Here is a 22,143-nt window from a genome sequence, read left to right as displayed (position 1 = left end):
TCTATATTTCTGGAAGTATATTGTGAAATTAACAGTTGGGGAAATGGAATAAACTGCCCTATGGATGCAGCCACGGAGAGTAAACTTGCACTTAGGGGTGCAAATTCTGCAGGTGATGTTGACAGCAGCATCATTCATAGGCTGGAAGCAAGTTAATTCAGAGTCGGACCTCTCAAGGTCAGCCCAGGAAGATTCACTTGCTCTTCCTCGTTCTGGATCAAATGAACTCCCAGCTCTCCTTCCCCAGTCAGTGCTGTTTTATGTTTACACCTCCAGTGACAAGCAAAAAAAACCTTGACAGACCAATTACAATCCACTTGGGTGTTCCTCTCCCCGACACAAAAGGATCTCTAAATGTTCTCTCAGTGAGCCCTTAAAACTCACCACTCGCTGAGGAGCAGCATTGACAGGTACAGCACGAGGCCCTTATTAAGAGTGCAAGGAAGATCATTCAGGTTTGAACACACAGGCTGCCATCGGAGTCCAGCCTGAGAAAATTTGGTTGTTGTAATTCCATTCTGAGATTCCCAATTAGCAAGCAACAGCCTGTCAGCAAGCTGTTAACACACAGAGTTTCGGAGGAAGAGCAGCACAGAGCAAAGCAGAAAGGGAGGCGGGTGGAGAGAGAGAGAGAGGGACTGATACTAAGGGTAAGCAGCATGACAAGTACTTTGGTTGTTGCACTGACAGGACTGAACATATTACACGCCGTTCAACAGTGCCTGGGTTGAATAGGAGCCATGCCTGCTTTTTTCAGGTTGCTGGTGGTTGCTCTGAGGAGATTATTCCCAATTAAATGTTCCTCTGGATTTGGAGGCTCACAATGGCCTGTTCTTCTTCTTCTTATTTTTCCAGAGCAACACTGATAAGTTATAAATCTACAATTCACCTCCCATTGCTTTCTAGATTATGTACAGTCAAGACTCCTTCATTCCTTCTCTGTGTGTACATGGAGGAGGGAGGAGGGGCAGGTCTCTGTAATATTCAGTGCATCACACAAGCAGAGTGAGGCTCCGGTTTGAAAGATCTCAGCCGCTGGAGCAAAAACCTAAATGGGGAAACTGAGACAGCTGCCTACTGTAGACGACAAGCCGTACACTGCAATGTCCAAGTGCAAACCTACTTCTCAATCAGGATTCCGAAATTCTATCTTTGATATGGGGGGGGGGGGGTTGGTTCTTCCTCCTGTTAAAATACAGGCAGCTCCCCATTTGTGCGCATTCAAGTCATCCTGCCAACAGACATGGTACCTCGGAACAAAACCCCATGAAAATGGGGAATTGCCTGTAATGACATGTGGGGAACTCCTTGCTGATCTAATTCCATTCATCCTGTGTATATGATGTCAGTTGTAGGGCACGTGGTCATGGCTTGGACCAAACAGCCTTGTGGGTGTGCCTTGGGCCAAGCAGCCTTGCAGGTCAAATGGGGAAGCCTGGTGGGCTGGCCACTCCCCACTGCAGCAATAGATTCTGATCTCCTGCCCAGCCCTGGCATAACAGTTCAATGATGCATTGAGCAAGGTTATTCAACACCCATAGGTCCCCAGATCCTCAACATTTGAATCTAGCTTCCCAAATTTGACTTGGTAAATACATAGGCAATTATATTGCATCAACATATTTTCTTTTTCTTCAGGAGACGTCCGTCTGGGAGGGACAAATGGGAGGGGAACTATGTGTCATAAAAGGATTGTTGACTCTTCCATGTTCTGGCCTCCCTAACCTAACAGGTAAGCTTATAACAAACCCACCCTCTCCCACATTTTTGTGTTGTGGTTATGCAATAATGAGGAGGGTTTGGTGTGTAAGTACATGAATAAAGACATGTTTACCTGTTGCACCTCGGCTTTCCCCAAGGTGATGTAGTTTATTCTAATTAATGGTTTAACATTGTTGCAGAAATGTAATAAAGGAGCATAACTCTTCAAAGGGAAGGTCTAAAGCAAAGCTAAGTCCCCTTCATTCCAAGGGAACCATGTGATTACTGAGTGGTCTCAGGCACTAATGCAGTGTGGGAGCTGACCACAGGGAGGTAGTGGTTTGGTGAGAAAACTAACATATCCTAGTGTTCGCTAGTTATCGTAATCCAAAAGGCATAAATCCCATCCCTAGCAAATAATGGCAAAAGAATTCTGTTTTGCAGATCCCGTTTTTAACTGAGGCATGTGTTGCTCATTTAGGGCCTCTGCAATTAATTAATTAATGCTGCAACCTCCCGAGAGCTGCAAGGGGGATTTGCCATCTGTTGTGTCTCTTCTCCCACCAACTCATAGAGCCACATTTCCAGGTTGGCAGAATCATTGTAATTAACGCTGTATCTGGACGTTAAGAGAGGCTGCCTTCTGGCATTCGCTATTACCAAGAGTCAGACCCCGTGTTGCAGCAAAGCCTATCCAACAGGTTGAGATTTTTAAAAAAATAGGTTTTCTCGGCCCCATCATAAAAAAAATTGATGCAGGGCAAGAATACAGCCCCCAATTGTCAGGGTATCATTGTCCCATCCTGAGTAGCAGCCAAGATCCAAGTAACAGAGGAAAAGGTGCCAGTCAAGGATCTCTCAGTGTATGGAGGATCTATCAATTACGGCTATGCGCAGCTTCCCCACAACCCAGGGACCACCTACCCCTCGCCCCCCGATCTGCCCCCAAATCAGTTCAGGGGTGGGGCTAATGTTTCACTAGAGTTTTTTAAACCCTGAGTAAAAAATACAGTTGGAAGGGGGCTAGAGACACTGTGTCACCAAAAGAAGGAGGGTTCGAGCCTGCAGGGTGTCCCTTCACGAGCGCCTTCCCCGCTAAGAATGCATTTGCAAAGCACAGGGGCCTGCAAAATCAAATTCTATGCTCAGCAGGATTCAATCCTGCCGGGCTTTGCTTCTGTAGTTTATTCCCTGTGGTGGGGCTGCCTGCCTCACCTTCTTTCTGCCTCTGACAGTCCAAGATTGCTTTAGGAGGCCCAACCCACAGCAAAACAGGGCTGGCTCTACCAGACTCTACCAAAGCCTGGCTCTACCTGACTCTGCCCAAGCCTGGATCCCCCCAAACTGGCGTGGTTCAGTTCAGGATTCAGGTAAATCTTACCTCAACACCGGCAATGGGGTAGCAGACTTTGCTTCATTTCAGGGCAGCAAGCTAGCTTCTTTAGGTGTCTCAAGGGAGATGGAGGAGGGAATTGCTGACCTACCCCTACCCCTTCTGCCTCTCATGGCAGAACCAGCCCTGTAGCCCAGGGGTCTGCAAACTTTTTCAGCCAGGGGCCAGTCCACTGTCCCTCAGACCTTGTGTGGGGCCAGACTATATTTTGGAGAGAGAAAATGAACGAATTCCTATGCCCCACAAATAACCCAGAGATGCGTTTTAAATAAAAGCACACATTCTACTCATGTAAAAACACCAGGCAGGCCCCACAAATAACCCAGAGATGCATTTTAAATAAAAGCACACATTCTACTCATGTAAAAACATACCGATTCCTGGACCATCTGTGGGCCAGATTTAGAAGGTGATTGGGCCGGATCCGGCCCCTGGGCCTTAGTTTGCCTACCCATGCTGTAGCCCAAGGAGGTGAGCAGGCTGGAGAAGAAAAATGGGGGCTGCAGAAAAGGGAAGTGGCGAAAGAGGTGGCAAGTGGAAAATGAGAGGAGAGTTCCTAGCTCATAAAATGCATTTAGCACTTTAAAAAGCAGACGCAATCTCCCATTTGCTTTTGGACTCTGGAACTCAGCCGACTATTGGAAAAAGCACTGGGAATCGATCAAAAGTGACAAAGCCACCAACTGCAAAACAGCCAGCGGGGCTGAGGGAGGCCGGCTGATCGGCTGCGCGTCAGTCACATAGCTTCAGAGAGTCTTGTACACATCATGCTCAAAGAATGTGCAATCTTTTGATTTCCACATGACATTTCCCCTCTAGCAGTGAAAATAAGAGCATTGCATTCATGCTCATGGAGAAACTGGGAGGTTGGCTGGGGCAGCAATTCCACACACCCTTCATCTTTTGTATCTCCCAAGGCTAGGAGTGCAACCAAATGCCTACATTCTCTTTGGCCAGCACAGTGCCTGACATATGTGACATTTCCTTTTAAAAGCATGAAAACATGCAGAGGACGGGAACAAAGATCCCACTCATCAGCAGGCCTAATGAGTGAGAACTCATCCTTCTCAAAGGAATTCTTGGAAATATAAATTTGCTAAGATCTTTTTTATAAAAAAAGCAAAATAAAATCACTCAAATGGATAAAGATAGGCGCATCTAGCTGAGGAGCCCTTCTGTGAAAATACGCAGTTGTTTCCAAGAGATGGGCACAACATCAGCTAGTCTAAGATGCCCAAAGCCAATCACCATTTCACATCGCCATTTGGGTTACATTTGTTTTGATCCAATCAGGCATGGAGTGTCAATGCTCAGCCTGCCATGTCCAAATCTGAGAGAGGTAGCCTTTGAGATGCAAACAGATCCTTTCCATTCTTATCCAAAACACATAGGAGAGTGGGCAGACACCAGGATTTTCCACATGTCACTCTCAGGAAACCAATATATATCTAAATCAGAAAGCAATGCTCTGTGTCTTCTTCCCCAAGCCGGCTTGCAAGTAGGGAATTTCAGTTTCTCTCTGTTTCCCATTTTTCCTGTCTTAAGTTCCGTTCTACACCTTTCCACATCACTTAGTGGGTTGTTTTTTAAAGTCCCCATGAAAATTATTTAGCACACTTTTTTTTTTACTTTTTTTTGCAGAGCAATATTCCCTGATGTGAGGCAGATTCACAAATATATGCATTTTATGTCCATTCCACCATTAAAAACAAACTTGTCTGGAGAACTGCATGGCAAAATCTGGAGATGCGCAAATTTCAAAGGATGGCTAAGTTTCAGTTCATGTACTGTTTCAGAAAGTGGAAACTGGGCAGGTTCACCTTTGAATGCAAATTTAACTGATTCCCAACATCCCTACCCACAAGTAATGCGTTTCCAGTACTCTTTGTGCCACAGCAACTGGAGAGCACCAGGTTGGCAAAGGATGCCCATAAAATCTTCCGAAAATACAGAAATAGGGACTATCCCTAGAAAACAGGGCAATTGGAGTATACAGGTCATCATGGGATCTGGTCATCTTTGGTTCCCTCCTTGTCAATAACATAAGCTCCTGCATTGGTGGGGGGTCCTTGTTTAGCTATGGATCAGGCAGATATATGTTGGAACAGAAACATACACAGTGGGTTTCTAAAATGTTCTACACATAAAGGCATTTGATTTATAGAGCGTGCTTAACCATTACTGAATGCGACAGTAAATTACATTTGAACCAGTCTTGGAACAAGGCTTGAAATATCAGTCTGCAGTTAGTGAAAGGTTGCCTTGCCCTGCTCTGACGCTACCTTATCCCCAAGTTTGTTAAATATTTGTTTAATATCATATTATTACACTTCGTAGCCAAGACCATTATACATCAAACAAACCTGCTTGCCAAGAAAAAAGAAAACAAGTGAAGTAGAAAGGGGAAAGAAAAAAGAAAAATGAGGACTTCCGGTTGGCGCCGGCGCTAATGGCGGCTCGCTCTCCGTTCTCCGGAGAGAGAGCTGCTCCGCGAGTTCGGGTCTGACCGCTACGGCGAAGCGGGGACCCCTAAAATCACAGGCGCGGAAGCCTGTGAGCAAGGAGACTCGGTGGGCATCGTTTGCGCCCCCTTTTACTGCGAAAGAGCCTTTTTAAAGGCTCCGGAGGAGCATCGGGGGAGCGCAGAGCTGAGAGTCGTCACCCAGCTCGTGGAGTGAAGCCGCATCGCCATTAGCGGAGAGCGCCGACTTCTTCCTGTTATTTGGACTGAAAGAGATTCCCGTGAGTAGGATTGGCAACCCTTTCGGGACTTTAAATCTAACTTTTTTAAAAATTTGGCCGAAAGTGGGGACGGTAAACAAAGGAAGTCTGCCTTCCCCAGATTGCATGACTGCTAAAGCAACGGACTTGGTAAGCTGCAATTGACATTTTTTAAGAAAAATTTTAAAAAAAAGGGATTAACCCCAGCATTGACTTAAGTCCCCCCCCCTAGGGAGCAGGAACGGGGGGGGGGTGAAAAAGAAAGGAAACCTGCAGGGAAACTTTTTAAGGGACAATTTACCGCAGACTCTGTCTCTGGGAACGGACTGCCTGAGTGAAACACTTTGACAGGGAGCTGTCAAAGACTTTGCAAAGAGGAGACTTTATTTGATACAATCTATTGAGACATTGTAAAATTATACGGTTGCAACTAAAAAGTCTGAGAGAAGTTTTTAGTAACTTTTCCCTCTGAGGGTTCTTGGATTCATTGTTTCTTTGCTATATTGAAGATCTCAGCTCCCTCTAGAGGGCTGGAAGTAACAGTTGCAACACGATTGTTAACAACAAAGTCACTGGATTTTTCCACTCAAACCTGTTCCTGTGAGAACGACCTTGGGACATGAGCGGCCCTGGAGATGAGATAGCAACAAGATCTAAGTCTAAAGCAGCACATAAGAAAAGGGGCTCCTTATCAGGACTATTGCCAACAGGCCCAGGTGGACAGGAAAAGGGAATAAGTGCATTCATGGAGTCAGTGACGCAGGCATTATTGAAGATAAATGAATCTCTAGAAAGATTGAACAAACAGAGTACAGAAAATACTAAGCAATTGGCAGATCTAACGGCAAAATTGGATTTAAACACGAAGAGCGTAACGTCTAACACAGAGATTATACAACAGTTGGTAGAGGAGAACGCCACAATAAGGAAAATTGCAGAAGAGGCTAAATCTACTGCGGAATCCACACAGGAAAATTTAGTTCCTGTTTGTAGGAGGCTTGACCAGCATGAGGCGACCCTCTCTTTATGGGACATGCAGCGTAAGGAGAAGAATTTAAGACTTAGGTTGGTTCCTGAGAGTGAAGGGGACAACCTAGTGGACTTTCTCACAAAAGAAATTTCAGACTTTTGGCAGGAAAACCTAGAGGGAACAGAATTTGAGATTAAAACCGCCTTCAGATTGGGTAGAAGGCAAGGCAGGAAGATCCCAAGGGATTGCCTGATTACATTGAGGTCGAAAGAGGAGAGAGACAAGATACTTAGTTTGCATTACCAGAAAACACTCCAGATTCAAAACGTCTCTGTGCAAATTTACAGGGATATCCCAAAATATATTTTGGAGGTGAGAACTCAGTTCAAGACTTTGGTGGACCTGCTGAAGAAGAACAACATACCTTTCAGGTGGGAATTTCCACAGGGTTTGTCTTTCAACTTCAGAGGAAAGAAAGTCAAGATAAAAACTGTACAAGATAAAGAACAGTTCCTACATAAACACGGAGAAGACCTGGTGAAAGGGGTCCTCAACTCAACTGCAGACACAGATTTGAGGAATTTGACATTTGGACTCAAATCACCAACGGACGAAGAACAGCTGCAGGGTGCAGTTGGAGGTAACTAACCAATAATGTCTCTGAAAATTTTAACTTGGAACTGTAATGGACTGAACCTTCCCAGAAAAAGGCGTGAGGTCTTTCACATTTTGAAGAAAGAACAATTGGATCTAATTTGTTTACAAGAAACCCACGTGACAAGAGCACAAAGAAGATTACTTATAAATAAAAGACTGGGACAAGAATTTATTTCATCAGATAAAGTTAAGAAAAGAGGAGTGGTGATATATGCAAAAGAGAAATTGGCTCCAAGACAGATTTTCAAAGATGAACAGGGCAGAATCTTGGCAATTGAGATACAGATTCAAGGAGAAAAAATCTTGATATTTGGAATTTATGCACCAAATGAAGGGAAGGCAGAATTTTATAAGAATTTACATGAGACATTAACAAACTATCTGGATTATAAGGTGATCTTATTAGGCGATATGAACGGGGTCGTCTCTACAAACATGGATAAAGCACAAAGACAGGTGATCTCCAAGGACGGGAGACTACCTAAGACTTTTTTTGAAATGACTGACAACTTGGACCTGATCGACATTTGGAGAACAAGAAATCCCCTCGAGAGGGAGGGAACATTCTTTTCAGAATCACAGATGACCTGGACAAGAATAGATCAAATATGGATTACTAGTGGGATGGCTCCTAAGATAAAGAAAGTGGAAATCTGCCCAAAGACATGCTCCGACCATAATGCAGTAAAGATGGAAATGAAAACAACAACAGCTGGCTCCTTCAGATGGAGAATGAATGACACCCTATTTAAAGATCCAGAGGTGTACCAAAAGGCCCAAAAGACTTTGAAGGACTATTTTGAGATAAATCTAAGGACAGAAGTGGAGAAACGAGTGATCTGGGACGCAAGCAAGGCCGTGATGAGGGGTTTCCTGATACAGCAGAATTCCTTGAAAAGGAGGAAACAACAGGAGAAGAAAGATAAAATTTTGGAAAAGATAAAAGACAGTGAAAAGAAATTGAGATCTAACCCAAAGTCACATGAGATCTTGAGACAAATCAAATTGTACCAGAAGCAATATATGGAATTGATGAACCAGGAGATTGAATGGAAAATTAAACGAATGAGACAAAAGACATTTGAATCGGCAGATAAATGTGGGAAACTCCTGTCATGGCAATTGAAGAAGAGACAGAAATTGAACACAGTCACAAGCTTGGAGGTAGATGGAAAGAATATTTCGAAACCAAATGAGATCAGCAATTGCTTTCAGAGCTATTTCAGAAGATTGTATGCACAAGGGCCGGAAAACGAAAGAGACATTGAAGAATTTCTTAAGAAATATGGATTACAAAAAATTTCGCAACAAAGTATGGCGTTTTTAAATGAGAAAATAACTGAACAAGAAATTGAGGGTGCCATTCAAAACATGCAACTGGGGAAATCTCCAGGGCCAGATGGACTAACCTCCAGATATTACAAAGCCTTGAAAGACTGGATAATTCAGCCACTTAAGGAGGTTTGTAACGAGATATTAGAGGGGAAAAGGGCACCTGAGACGTGGAAAGAAGCCTTCATCACACTTATACCAAAGACTGAGGTTGATAAAAAACAGATCAAAAACTACCGCCCTATATCATTACTTAATGTGGATTACAAAATTTTTGCAGACATTTTGGCAAAAAGATTAAAGAAGGTGCTGGTGGAGGAGATTCATAAAGATCAGGCAGGCTTTCTCCCGGGTAGGCATATATCTACTAATGTAAGGAATATAATTGACATCATAGAAATGTTGACAGTGAACATTAATACGAAGGCAGTTTTAATTTTCGTGGACGCGGAGAAAGCCTTTGACAATATATCTTGGAAATTTATGAAAAAGAATCTCCATGGGATGGGGGTAGGCCAAAGGTTTGAAAATGGTATAAGTGCAATCTATTCTGAGCAAAAGGCGAAGTTAATTGTAAATAATGTGGTTATGGATGAATTACCTATAGAAAAAGGGACACGTCAGGGGTGCCCAATATCCCCATTACTTTTTATATCGGTCCTGGAGGTCCTGTTAAATATGATTAGGGGAGATCAGCTGGTAAAAGGGATTCAGGTTGGAGCCAGACATTACAAATTAAAGGCTTTTGCAGATGATTTAGTACTGACCTTGCAAGAGCCAGACACTAGTACCAAAAGAGCTTTGGAATTAATTCAAATATTTGGCCAGGTCGCAGGATTTAAGTTGAATAAACAAAAAACCAAGGTACTGGAAAAGAACTTAACAAATGTTGAAAGGGAAAGATTCCAAGAGGAAACTGGGTTAGTGGTGGCAAAGAGTGTAAAATACCTGGGGATTAACATGACATCTAAGAATGTGAACTTATTTAAGGACAACTATGACAAGTGCTGGACTGAGATAAAGAAAGATTTAGAAATATGGTCAAACCTGAAGCTTTCCTTGTTAGGTCGAATCGCTGTGATCAAAATGAATGTATTGCCTAGAATGTTATTTTTGTTTCAGACATTACAAATTGTTGATAAACTGGACTGTTTCAAGAAGTGGCAGAAAGACATATCTAAATTTGTCTGGCAGGGCAAAAAGCCCAGAATTAAGTTTAAGATACTTACTGACTCTAAAGAAAGAGGGGGGTTTGCCCTGCCGGACTTAAGACTTTACTATGAATCGGCAGCTTTCTGCTGGTTAAAAGATTGGCTACTTCTTGAAAATGCAGACATTCTAGATTTGGAAGGATTCGATAATAATTTTGGTTGGCATGCATATATCTGGTATGACAAGGTTAAAGTGTATAAGGGTTTTAAAAATCACATTGTCAGGAAAGCACTATACAATGTATGGATACGGTATAAAGATTTATTGGAAAACAGAACTCCCAGGTGGCTTTCACCTATGGAGGCTAAGGAGGTAAAGAAACTTAATATGACAACCAATTGGCCGAAATATTCTGAGATTTTAGAACAAGAAGGTGGTGAATTTAGATTACAAAGTTATGAGAAAATAAAGTCCAAGGTACGAGATTGGCTCCATTATTTTCAAATAATGGAGGCTTTCAAACAAGACAGGAAAATTGGTTTCCAGGTGGAGAAATCGAAATTAGAAACAGAATTGTTAGAACCCAATACTAGGAATTTATCAAGAATGTACAACTTGCTGTTGAAGTGGAATACAATAGATGAGACAGTGAAGTCTGCTATGGTTAAATGGGCACAGGACATAGGTCATGACATTATGTTTGCTGACTGGGAGCAGTTATGGACCACAGGTATTAAATTTACGGCATGCAATGCCTTACGAGAAAACATAATGAAAATGATTTATAGGTGGTACATGACCCCAGTCAAGCTTGCGAAGATTTATCATTTGCCCAATAACAAATGCTGGAAATGTAAAGAGACTGAGGGTACCTTCTTCCACCTTTGGTGGACCTGCCCAAAGATTAAGGCCTTCTGGGAAATGATTTACAATGAAATTAAGAAAGTGCTTAAGTGCACCTTTAACAAGAAACCAGAGGCATTTCTCTTGGGTATGGTCGGCCAGTTGGTGCCGAAGAAGGACAAGAACTTCTTTTTGTACGCTACTACGGCAGCAAGGATTCTTCTAGCAAAGTATTGGAAGACACAAGAGCTACCCACGCTGGAGGAATGGCAGGCGAAAGTGATTGACTTTATGGGACTGGCAGAAATGACCGGCAGAATCCGCGACCAAGAGAAAGAGACTGTGGAAGAAGATTGGAAGAAATTTAAGATGTATCTTAAGAATTATTATAAAACTGAGGAGTGTTAAAATGCTGAGGGAAAAGAAGACGTAGAATTGCAGCGATAATTGGGTTTAAAATTTAGGGTGGAATAGAGAAAGAGGACGAATTTATATTTAATTGGGCAAGATAGGTTGCTGAATAAGGGTACTAAATTAAGGATGCAAAAAGGGAAAGGTATGGGGAAGTCCGGGAAAAGAGGGTTATGAAAATAAGGTTATGAAAATATGAGTTTTTTGTTTGTCTGTTTTTTGTTGTCTTTTGTTTTTGTTAAAAAATTGGAAATTAATAAAAATCTTTATAAAAAAAAAAAAGAAAAAAGAAAAATGACACATGAAGGAGGAAAGGGGCAACATGAGGGGGGGGACCCTCTAAAGTACATTGAATAGACTAAAAGAAAAAATATTCAATATTCAAAAAAAGTATTTTCAACGTTATCTCCAGTTTTAAGAAACTGTTTCATAGACAAGCAATTATACTGTAGTAGCTGGTTTGGGCAGGATCAAATCATTTCATATGAACAGGCAGCAATAATAATCATAGATGCTCACCATTATTTCATTTTTTTTTCAACTGAGACATATAGTAGAACAACTCAAAGTTAACTGGGGGTTACCATGTGGAAGAACCTCATATGAACGTCTTCTTGAGCAAAATGATTAAATTAATAGCAAAGATCTATTTAATACTCTCAATATGTGCAAAAGAATTTCTCCATCCTTCATATAAAAGGAATGGGACTAAACAAATAGTGGGTTAATAATCTTTGAATCAGAATGGATGTGGGCATTCAAAAATATCCCCGGAACATTTACTAGTGTGAACCTGAAAGAGAATTATCTTAAGACAATTTTCCAATCCTACTTAACTCCACCCAGAATAGTTTTTATTTTTATTTTGCCAAAACATGGCCTGCATTGCTGGAGGTATAATGGAATTAACGTGGATTTAATACATATTTTTGGAGCCATGTTGGTTGCTTTTATTTGTGCTCATTTCTGGAGCCTCTAAGAACTAGAGTTAGCACTACTTGGAAATAAGGGTCAATATTAAAGAACCAGTGTGATGGAGTGGTTAGTGTTGGACTATAATTTAGGAAAATAAGTCCCCAGAGGTATTAAGTTCACAGGGGGACCTTGGGTCTAACCTAGCCTCACAGGCAGGCTATTCCCACATTGCAGCTGGCTGGACCAGTGACTCTTGGAGTCATTTTCATCTCTGCAATTTATGATTCTAAGTATAAAATCGGGGTTGGAGGGGGAACCATGTACACCACCCAGAGTTCCCTGGATATAAATGTAATAATGAGTTTAGTTTTAGTTAGGAGTTTAGTTTTTGGCAATTACTATATATATCAGGGATGGGGACCTGATAGAGCAGGTTCTTATTTCCCCTACTCCCACCCCTGGGCCCAAATTTGACAAGTAGGAATCCATCTGATGTCACAATGATGTCAGGTGACACAACATTCTAAAGCAGAAAGACCAGCTGTTTGGGGAGACTTTAAAGCACCTATCTTTTTACCTGAGCACACCTGGTGCCATTACTGTCAGTTAGCATTTCTTAGTACAGAAAGTATTGATCTGATGTGTAGAGATCTTTCCTGTTCTGCTTAGTTCAAGAGGGTTCTGGAAGGTTTCTTCTCTGTGTGGAAGACGGTTCTTGTTTGGGTTATTCCTTCTGAGAAGCTGAGTAAAGCGGGTTTAAATTGGTTCTGTTACCCTTCTGTCAAGGTCACGCTGACTATAATAGTCAGGCCAGAAGGAACCTGGGTTTCACTTACGTTCTTTTTCTGTCTCTTTGTTTGGGTGTGGTGTTCTGTTCTGTATATAGTGTTAAGTTTAGTCTTATAAGTTATTGTTAAGTTTAAGTTAAGTCCGCTGCAACTGGATTTCTGATGAACTGTGCCAATCCTGAATGTATTGGATTTGTGACCATTATGTTCATTTTACTTCAGTAGCAGTAAATGGATGGAAGGGGGGGAAGTAATAATGAAAATGAAAGTTAGTGATCATGGCTGCTTATTGGCACTAGTAGATGGCAACTTCATATCAGAGTTTCTTCAAAAGTTCTTGGGAGATGCCATCTGTTTTTGGTGACATGTTGCTGCTTAAACTATCAATTTACCCTGGAACCTCTCCTATGGTTTTGTAAATATGGAGATCTATCACAAATTGATTATATACAGGTGCAGGAAGCATGTTGCTAACACCCTCTTCAGTGAAAACAGATACAACAAATCCGTTGTTTGACTCAATCACTTGTGACATTTTAATGAACGTCTTTCTCTGCGGTGGCTTTTATGTCTCTTTGTGTGTTTTCCAGAATTCTTGCAGTTCCTCCACAAATTCCATTCTCTTCTTACATTTAAGCTGCCATAATTTATGCTGTTTTTTTTGTTTTTCCACATTTGGATTTGCAATCCACTTTGTAAATTATGTCCTTTCCCCCCCTTCTTTTAATAGCTTCCGTAATGCTGCAATTTAGCTGGGTGGGTTTGCTTTTTAGATCTCTTTCTGCCTTTCTCAAAAATTTGTAGCGTCCATATATTTTTCTTTACTTTGTGGCATACATATATTTTTTTGTCAAATAGTGCTGTTAGAGCATTATCTAAGTCTCTGCCTGGTGTGCTTGTTTTAAAGAGTATCCATTAATTTCTTTAAAGCACTTTTTTATTTTATTACCTGACCATTCCTTCAGGCAATCAATCATTGTAACTAGTGCCTCTTAATCTTGATGTAGGCGTCCTTGCTGAACTTAGTTCATTTCACTCCAGTGAACTGGGTGCTTTGGCAGCTATAGAAATATGTGGGAATTGCAACAGAAAGTTGTAGCTAGAGAAGGAGGGAAAGGATTCCATTTATTTCACATTGAAGGTGAACCTACCAAATTTGCACTTTCTGAAACTACCGTATTTTTTGCTCTATAAGACTCACTTTTTCCCTCCTAAAAAGTAAGGGGTAATGTGTGTGCATCTTATGGAGCGAATGCAGGCTGCGCAGCTATCCCAGAAGCCAGAACAGCAAGAGGGATTGCTGCTTTCACTGTGCAGCGATCCCTCTTGCTTTTCTGGCTTCTGAGATTCAGAATTTTTTTTTTCTTGTTTTCCTCCTCCAAAAACTAGGTGTGTCTTGTGGTCTGGTGCGTCTTATAGAGCGAAAAATACAGTATGTGCAAACTAAAACACAGCCATCCTTTGACATTCACACTTCTCCATATTTCGCAATGCAGTTGTCCAGCCATGTAATGAGCACTCACACTTTACATTGTGGGTGCCCTTTGTGGGATCACGCGTGGTGCTACAGTTCCCAGGGAGCTTACTGGCAAACAGGGGCTGGCTTGCCCCTCAGTGTGGATTTCTGGAGGTTCATGCCCAGCCTCAGTAATCAAGTTTCTTGCTGGGAGGTGGGGCAAGCCCCATTTATAAATAGGGGGTGGAGCCAACAATAGCCAGGCAGTCGGCTCTGGAGATTCACCCTCCCTTTCAGAGGACGAGATGGTTGGACAGTGTTCTCGAAGCTACCAGCATGAGTCTGACCAAACTGCGGGAGGCAGTGGAAGACAGGAGTGCCTGGCGTGCTCTGGTCCATGGGGTCACGAAGAGTCGGACACGACTAAACAACAACACCCTCCCTTTGTTTAATGTTTTCTTGTATGCAGGTTAACTTTTTCTTCCTGTTTAGTGGGCTCTGCCAGTCTTTGACAGGCTGCTGTTGAAGGACCGGGAAGAAATTTTCCTGCATTGGCAGGTTTTGTCTTCCCCGTAGCAATTCATCACAACTTTGACCGTTATGGCCTTGGGTGGAATCCTTTAGTCTTTTCTTCCCTGTTGCGGGGTGTGTGTGTGTGTGAGTGTGTGAAGTGGTGACTCATCCCCCCACAGTGGCAATTCCAGGGTCCCCCTCTTAAAGGGGTTTTATATATATGGGTGTCACTGGCCATACGCTGAAAGGTCATCAGTGAACTACCCTGCGTGCGGGGATATGGGGTGGGCTGCCTTCTACAATTACGTCTCACAGAGCACCCCACATCCCATTTACCCTGATGAGCCCCAGTTCCCCCCGGCTGGGGGGCTGGGAGGGATACATGCCCAAGGCATAAGCCGAGGTCTTCCTACATTCGGAAGTTTAATAAAGTTGTGGCCTAATTTTAATGGAAATATAATGTTGTCAAAGTCTTTATTCATTCCTTATGATCCCTGGGGGCTGGGGCTGTCGCCCTCGGGTCACGCAATGTATACATAAATGTATATGCTAGGGTAAAGTGTGCATAAAATGCATATATTCGTGAAAATAACTGCAGTTTTCTTCGTGTCTTGTTAGTATTCTGATCAAAATTTTGTTTGTCCCCATGGATCAAAAGCAAAGCCAGCAAGTGAAGCTCTACACACTTTTTCAGTGAATGAAGGAGGTTATTGGAACACCCCTTCTGTGTGGCTTTCTACATTTTATTTCCCCCTAATATGCTGCCATATTTCATAAGTATGGGTAACGATTATGTAAGCAACACCTCTGGGCTGCTTGGATACCCTGCAAGCCATTCATAAAGTTTGTTTCTCCAAGCAAGTGTTACAGAAAACAACACCCAGGCTCCTTTCTCATTTTAATATATATCCTAGGCCAACTTCCTTCCTCTGTGTAAAAATGCCTGCTATCCCGCTGGTGGTAATAGATGTCTCATTTTCCCCCTCTAACTTTCTAATTTCAAACTGTGAAAGATCTCGGCATACTGATCCAGGTGGTCTTAACAAGTCTGATAAAAAATAATAATACTGGACCTGAAAATATTCAAACAGTGATTCCATCTCTTCTCCAAAATTGAATTTAAGATTTAACTCATTCATTTACTACCCAGTCCTAGGGAGGTTTATTTTGAAGAGTTCTCAATGGGTTGTGGAAATATGGAGGAGAAATTTGTGTGGCTTATATCTGAATGCAAACCCACCCAATTTACACTTTCCAAACCAATACACAAACTCTGAAACATGACTATCCTTTAAAATCTACCCCTCCAATTTTTCTACAATGCAGTTACAGTGGCACCTTCATTCTCGATCTTAGTCCATTCTGGGAGTCCGTTCGACTCCCGAAACCATTCAAAAACCAAGGCACAGCTTCCAATTGGCTGCAGGAGCTTCCTGAACTCAAGCAGAAGCTGCGTCAGACGTTCACTTACTTCTGGGTATGTAGCATTTGGGAACCGATTTGTTCGACAACTAAGCTGTTCGAAAACCCAGGTACAGCTGTATAAAAAGTATACATGGGTAAATGCTCACAAAAATGTGTATATTACTGCAAATAACGTATAAAAGTGCATTAAGTTGGGCAAAACTATATACAAAATGTGGGTATTTGCAAAGCTGTGCATTAAAAGAGAAATATTTTTTGCCAACTTTTAAATAGAGCTTCCAAACTGGTGTGGAAATGTAGCAAACTGTACATAAGGCTGGAAAAACTGGAAACTGGAAATGGGAGATTCATCCATCCCTAATTATGGGACTGTAACAGAACAAACCCCATATCTTTTTCTCCCTTGGGGGAAAAAATCCATTTTTTGCCATGGAGTCATTTCCTCAGTGATATCTTAAGTGAGCCAATTAATTCTACTTTTGTCCCCATCCTCCTCTCTGCTGAGTTCTACAATAACAAAACTGAGACAAAGGGAAAGGAAGTTGGCAGGTATTGCTGCAACACGCTGGACTTGGTTGTAAGAACAAAGTCTGGGTGAGGGCAGATCTAGACAGGTGGGGTGATGTTGCAGTTGCCCTAAGAGATCAACCCTCCGCAACTTCCCTCTCATTTTTTGGTTTCTGCTACTTTCCCTCCTGGGAATCAACATAAAAATGGATAATTTCAAAGATGCATTCACCACAAGATGGAACCCAGGCCCTTGACCTGTAGAAATGCACTTCACTTTCACATCTTTATGATTTAATTCAAGTAAATATGAATTAGGCAAGCAATATTTCTTCATTTTTTGTAACCCGTCTTTTTCTTAGATCAGATCTTTGGAGTGATATAACTTTTGCTCTGAAGTTTCCTCACTCACCCTTCTAACCAGCTGAGGTCCATCTATAGATTTTTAAGGCAAGGTTCACAATAAAGACAGGGTGAAGTCCAGCTGATGGTGACTTGTGGACTTAAAGTAGGCATAAGGAACTTCAGACCCAGGAGGTAACCCTCCAGGAATCTCTCTGTGACCCTCGGAGCTCTTCCCAGCTCCTTCCCCCAAACCACACTCATCACTGGCTCTGCTTTGCACCATCCTTGAGTGTTTTTGCCTGGCTAGAATGTGTCCTTTAATGCTAATCATGCTTTGTGCGTGCCTGGGTGGATAATAGAGAGCAGGGTGCAAGAGTGAAGAAACTGGCCCACTGCACAAAAAATAAAATTTGTATTCATCCATCTGCTGGTTCCACCCGCAACTAGCATGTGGTACCTGGAAGATGGTCCAAAAAGGAATGTGGCCATTGAGCTGAAAACACCTCTCCATCCCCGACTTAAGGAGAGAACATTCCTGCTCACAAGGAATCTCACAGGACGACAACTTCAAAGTCAGGGAAACGGTGGTGGTAGAAGCTTCTCCAATAACAATTTCAGTTTTCATGTTTCTTAATCTAAAGAACACCAAACGTCTTGGCTCATAGAACAGTAAGAATACAGCAGCTGGAGTAGCCTCCAGCAACACATAAGTTATGGAGGGGGTTGGAGGGAAGGGTGTCTTGGGCAGTGATCCTTGGTATGAAAAATAGGGGTGTCACAAGTTTGACCTCATTTCCATCTGTGCAAGGTGTGAGGGTATGGACTCTACCCCTTCATTCCTCTGCATGTGTAGACCAGGCCTTATTAAATCTGATCTTCTGGCTGCAATTTCCTAGTTGTCTCAGCTGTTGTTACTTATTCAACTGCTTCTTATGCTTCACTAAAGATTGCTAAGCAGTTCTTAATGTCCTTAAGTCCCTTTCCTTTGTGGCTTTTATGCTGCTGACAAACTCACTACCAAACCCCACCTATTACTTTAGACACTGCAGAAGTTTGTTTGTTTGTTTGTTTGTTTTAAATTGATTGCTTTTTTCAATGGAAAATGAAGACCTTTAGGGATATGTTACTATTTTAAAATGTAATGTGGCAGCCTTCATCCTATTGCAGGATGTGCAGAACCAGCCTGGGTATATTGATTCCAAGTCCCACTAAGTTAAATGAGATTTGGGGTACAATCCTGGCCCCAGCCACTGCCTGGCAGGATCTAATGGAGTGGATGCATCTGCAGCTCTGCTCAGATTTCCAGCCAGGGTGGAGGGGGGCCAGTTGCACAGCCATCAGGCCTGATGATGTCACATAACACCCAAGGAACCAATGGATTGCAGGCCATCTCAGCCCCTCCCTCTCCAGAACACTTCATTTCATGGCTTTCTGCTGATTGCTTCAAGTGGGTAACTCAGTGGCACAGTTTCCACCTACCCAACTACCCTAAGGAAATGGAAGGCCGGGGGGGGGCAGGGCACTGTGCTGGCATCACTCCATAAGCAGAGACTGGTGGAGGTTGACAGTGCTTGGCAAAGAGACACCTCTGCCCCATCCAACTCGTCCCCAACCTCACCCAAAGGGAGTTTAGAATTGCTCTGCAATTCTGAAGGATTGCGGACTTAGTTCTAGATAATATTGTGTGTGTGTTTTACTAGCTTATATTCTTTTTATTTATTTTTATTTAAAATGTCTGTAAGGAGACATACAGTCCAAAATGAAATAATGCCAGATCAAAGCTGCATATGTTAACGGCACGATTGCATACATACCTAGATGTGATTGCAATCTGAACTCCAGTTATGCTGGATAAGGGGAAGGTGGGGTGTTGGTTGCTGTTGCTGCTACACCAATGTAATATAGCTCTATGTAACCTATAGAAGTATAACCTAGCAAGGGAGAAGAAAACATAGTGGTGCAAAAATGTCAGACATGCCCCATGGGATTGGTGGAGAATACGTCAGTTTCACTTTTTCAATCTTAAATTTGCCTCTCCACACTTCCACATCAGGCTGCAATTTTTTTAAAAAAAACTTTGCCTGAAAATTCATAAGAACTTCAGTTCTAATCTCTCCCGATAAACACACGTTTGCATGCACATTTTTGCAAAACAATTTGTCCAACTATATGGCATATTTTTTACTAATATATGCATTTATAGTTTATGCATTTTAGTACATATTAGTTGGAAGGAGAACTCGGTTGCAAAATTCAGAAACAGGCAGATTTGGAAGGATATTTTGTTTCAAACAGTGGAGATTAGGCAAATTTGCCTTTAAATGTGGGCTTTTCTTTTTTAAAAAAATCTCGCCCACTAGTAGAGATGGACTAATCTGTTATTTTTGGGTTCCCTCGGTTTCTGACTTTTCTAATCTTAAATTCAGTTATTCACGTCAAATTATTATTTTTAAATTTATCTGTATTTTAGGACACATTTCTCTTAATATACACATTATTATAAGCAAATTTCCCTAATATAATGTATTTTTATATGTTATCATTACTTAAAAAGTATGTATTTACATGCACACGTTCCCCTAATATATACATTTTTGTACACATTATAAAATGTCAGCGTTGGGCTGTTTAGCTGGTGTTTGCAGCACCACATTCTTGCCTTGACCCAGGGGAGGAAGAGGTGAGAGAGGCTTTGCCTTGTCATCATGATTTCACAAAGCAAGAACAACAACAAGGGCTACAAGTCAGGATGATGGTGCACATGCTGCAATAAAAGAGACCTCACCTCTGGAAGATCAGCATCTTCTCTGGGTCACAGAAACATGGAAAAGACCTATTCATTGCTACAAATCAAAACACTCCCCCCCTCCTCCTCTCAAGAGCCTTGGTTGAATGCTCTCTCTCCTCCCTTGCCATCTTTCCCATAAGAGGCTTTCAGGGGAATTTCTGTCTATGTTTGGGTTATTGAGATTTGTTTATTTTTTAAAAAAACCAAATTGGCAAGGATGTTGACTGCAAATCTAAAAACCCAGAAACATGAAAAAGAGATGTTAACAACAGAACAAACAAAAGTTTTCAATTAACCATTTCAAATCTTTGGATCAACTAAGCTGGTTCCCCTCGATTTATTGAGCAACATGCCTTTTAAAATAACAAGAACCCTTTAACTCATTTGAAATCTATGTTCTTGGGAAAAAAGCTATACATTGCAGGGCCCACCGAGGAAGAAGCCTCCCCGTTGCTCTCACTAAAGAAGGAATGTCTCTCCTAAATATTGATCCCTGCTGAACCTTGGCTCCCATGGCTGCTTTGTGATCACCTTGACTTTCTGCCTGAACTTGCATTTGGATCATATTTTGGACCAATTTCCTGTTTGTAGCCCTCGTTTGTCTTGGGCTGTGACACTTCATCACCCCTGCTTTCCTTCTTGAGTTGGAGACTTGTACCAAGTGGTGTCTGGTGCCCATGAGGATTAGTAGGGTGGAAGGCTAGGAGGCTACTGGTAGGTAGACTCAGAGTACATGGCAGCAGTCAGGTGAAAAAGAGGGGAGGGTTACTACACCTTTAATAGTTGCAAGGAAGAGGGAATGTCCATTGGTGTAGAATGGTTTGGCAACTATTCTACACAACTTATTGAAGGTGCAGGATCCCCCTTCTCTTTTCCACCTCATTGCCCTACCTGTGTGGTGTAAGCTCTGGTGAGATACCTAGAAGCCGAGCTGTGGCCATGGTTGCTCTTTGAGGAGCAGCTTTTAGGACTGGGGGATTCTTTGCTGAGGAGATTTCTGAGACAGTTTAAACCCCAAAGCTTTTGCAACATGCTCCACCTCCTCCTCTGACAGTTCCAGAAGTTTTTCATCAGATATTAAGAAAGAGGAACCCCTGCGTTGATAATTGTGTAAGGGGGTGGAGAAATAAGAACTGTTTAATGTATTTTTAATCTCTTGTTGGAAGCCGCCTAGAGTGGCTGGGGGAGCCCAGCCAGATGGGTGGGATATAAGTTATAAAAATTATTATTATTATTATTATTATTATTATTATTATTATTATTAGTGTTCCAAATACTCAGCGAATAATGAAATAACAACAGCATGCACAGAGCTGTCTCACAAATGCATACACACCTCATCTTAAAGTGAATGTGGCTTACATTTTCCTTTCAGACAAGCTGGTTTGAGGAAAACCAAATCAAACTGCAGTGTTTTTCAAGAAACTACAGGCTAGCTCTGCATCATGAGCCAGTGTGGAGTAGTGGTTAAGAGCGGTGGACTCGTAATCTGGTGAACCAGGTTCGTTTCCCCGCTCCTCCACATGCAGCTGCTGGGTGACCTTGGGCCAGTCACACTTCTCTGAAGTCTCTCAGCCCCACTCACCTCACAGAGTGTTTGTCGTGGGGGAGGAAGGGAAAGGAGAATGTTAGCCGCTTTGAGACTCCTTAGGGTAGTGATAAAGTGGGATATCAAATCCAAACTCTTCTTCTTTTTCTTCATGGGTAACATCTGTATGTGGATTCACATATAAGCATTGGGAGTGCACAGAGTAAATGGTCATGTGTGCACAGCCTACATGCTAAGAACACATGCTTTCCATGCAGAAGACCTCAGTTTCAATTCTTGGTATGGTATCACTGGGTAGACCATGAGGGGAAAGAGTTGCACTGAAAACCCTGGAAAGCCACTGCCAGTCAGAGAAGACACTACTAGGCTAGATGGACAAACATAGTAACTTTGTTTAAGGCAGCTTCCTATGTCATCCACATAGGAAAAGATTATTATCTTAAAGGCAGCTGCTTAGTAACTCAGAATAATCCATTTCTTCTGTAAAGGGTTCTGCTTTGCCATTTGAAAGATCTTTGACTAGCAGCGACGGATGACGGTACTTCAAACGTTTCAGTGTTGCTCTTTCAGATAAGCATTTAAAATCTTTTTCACAGGATCTCCAGACATCTTTGATACGGAATTAAGGCTGGATGAATCATGAACCAAACTGGCAGACGTCTAGAGCTTCCACTTCT

General features: G+C 42.1%; 2 long non-coding RNA genes across 3 annotated transcripts in view; one reads left to right on the top strand and one right to left on the bottom strand.

Annotated features, from left to right (window-relative positions):
* The first annotated feature begins 2,093 nt into the window (after positions 1 to 2,093).
* LOC307204037 lies at positions 2,094 to 22,098 on the top strand. 2 transcript variants are annotated; one of them, XR_013833478.1, is made up of 3 exons: positions 2,094 to 3,071; positions 16,185 to 16,384; positions 22,063 to 22,098. It is a non-coding gene; the product is annotated as an uncharacterized lncRNA (long non-coding RNA). The 2 variants fall into 2 exon arrangements; XR_013833479.1 differs by lacking the exon at positions 22,063 to 22,098 and adding an exon at positions 17,147 to 18,306.
* LOC307204039 overlaps positions 16,304 to 22,143 on the bottom strand; it is a 38,901-nt gene continuing 33,061 nt past the window's right edge. The window contains exon 3 of the long non-coding RNA XR_013833482.1: positions 16,304 to 16,390. This is a non-coding gene — a long non-coding RNA (uncharacterized lncRNA). The remainder of the gene's footprint in view (positions 16,391 to 22,143) is intronic.

This window comes from Podarcis cretensis, assembly GCF_951804945.1.
Source record: "Podarcis cretensis genome assembly, chromosome: 15".
Taxonomy (NCBI): Eukaryota; Metazoa; Chordata; class Lepidosauria; order Squamata; family Lacertidae; genus Podarcis; species Podarcis cretensis.
The sequence above is the reverse complement of the archived record's forward strand: the minus strand, read 5'-3'. Positions and strand labels throughout refer to the sequence as shown.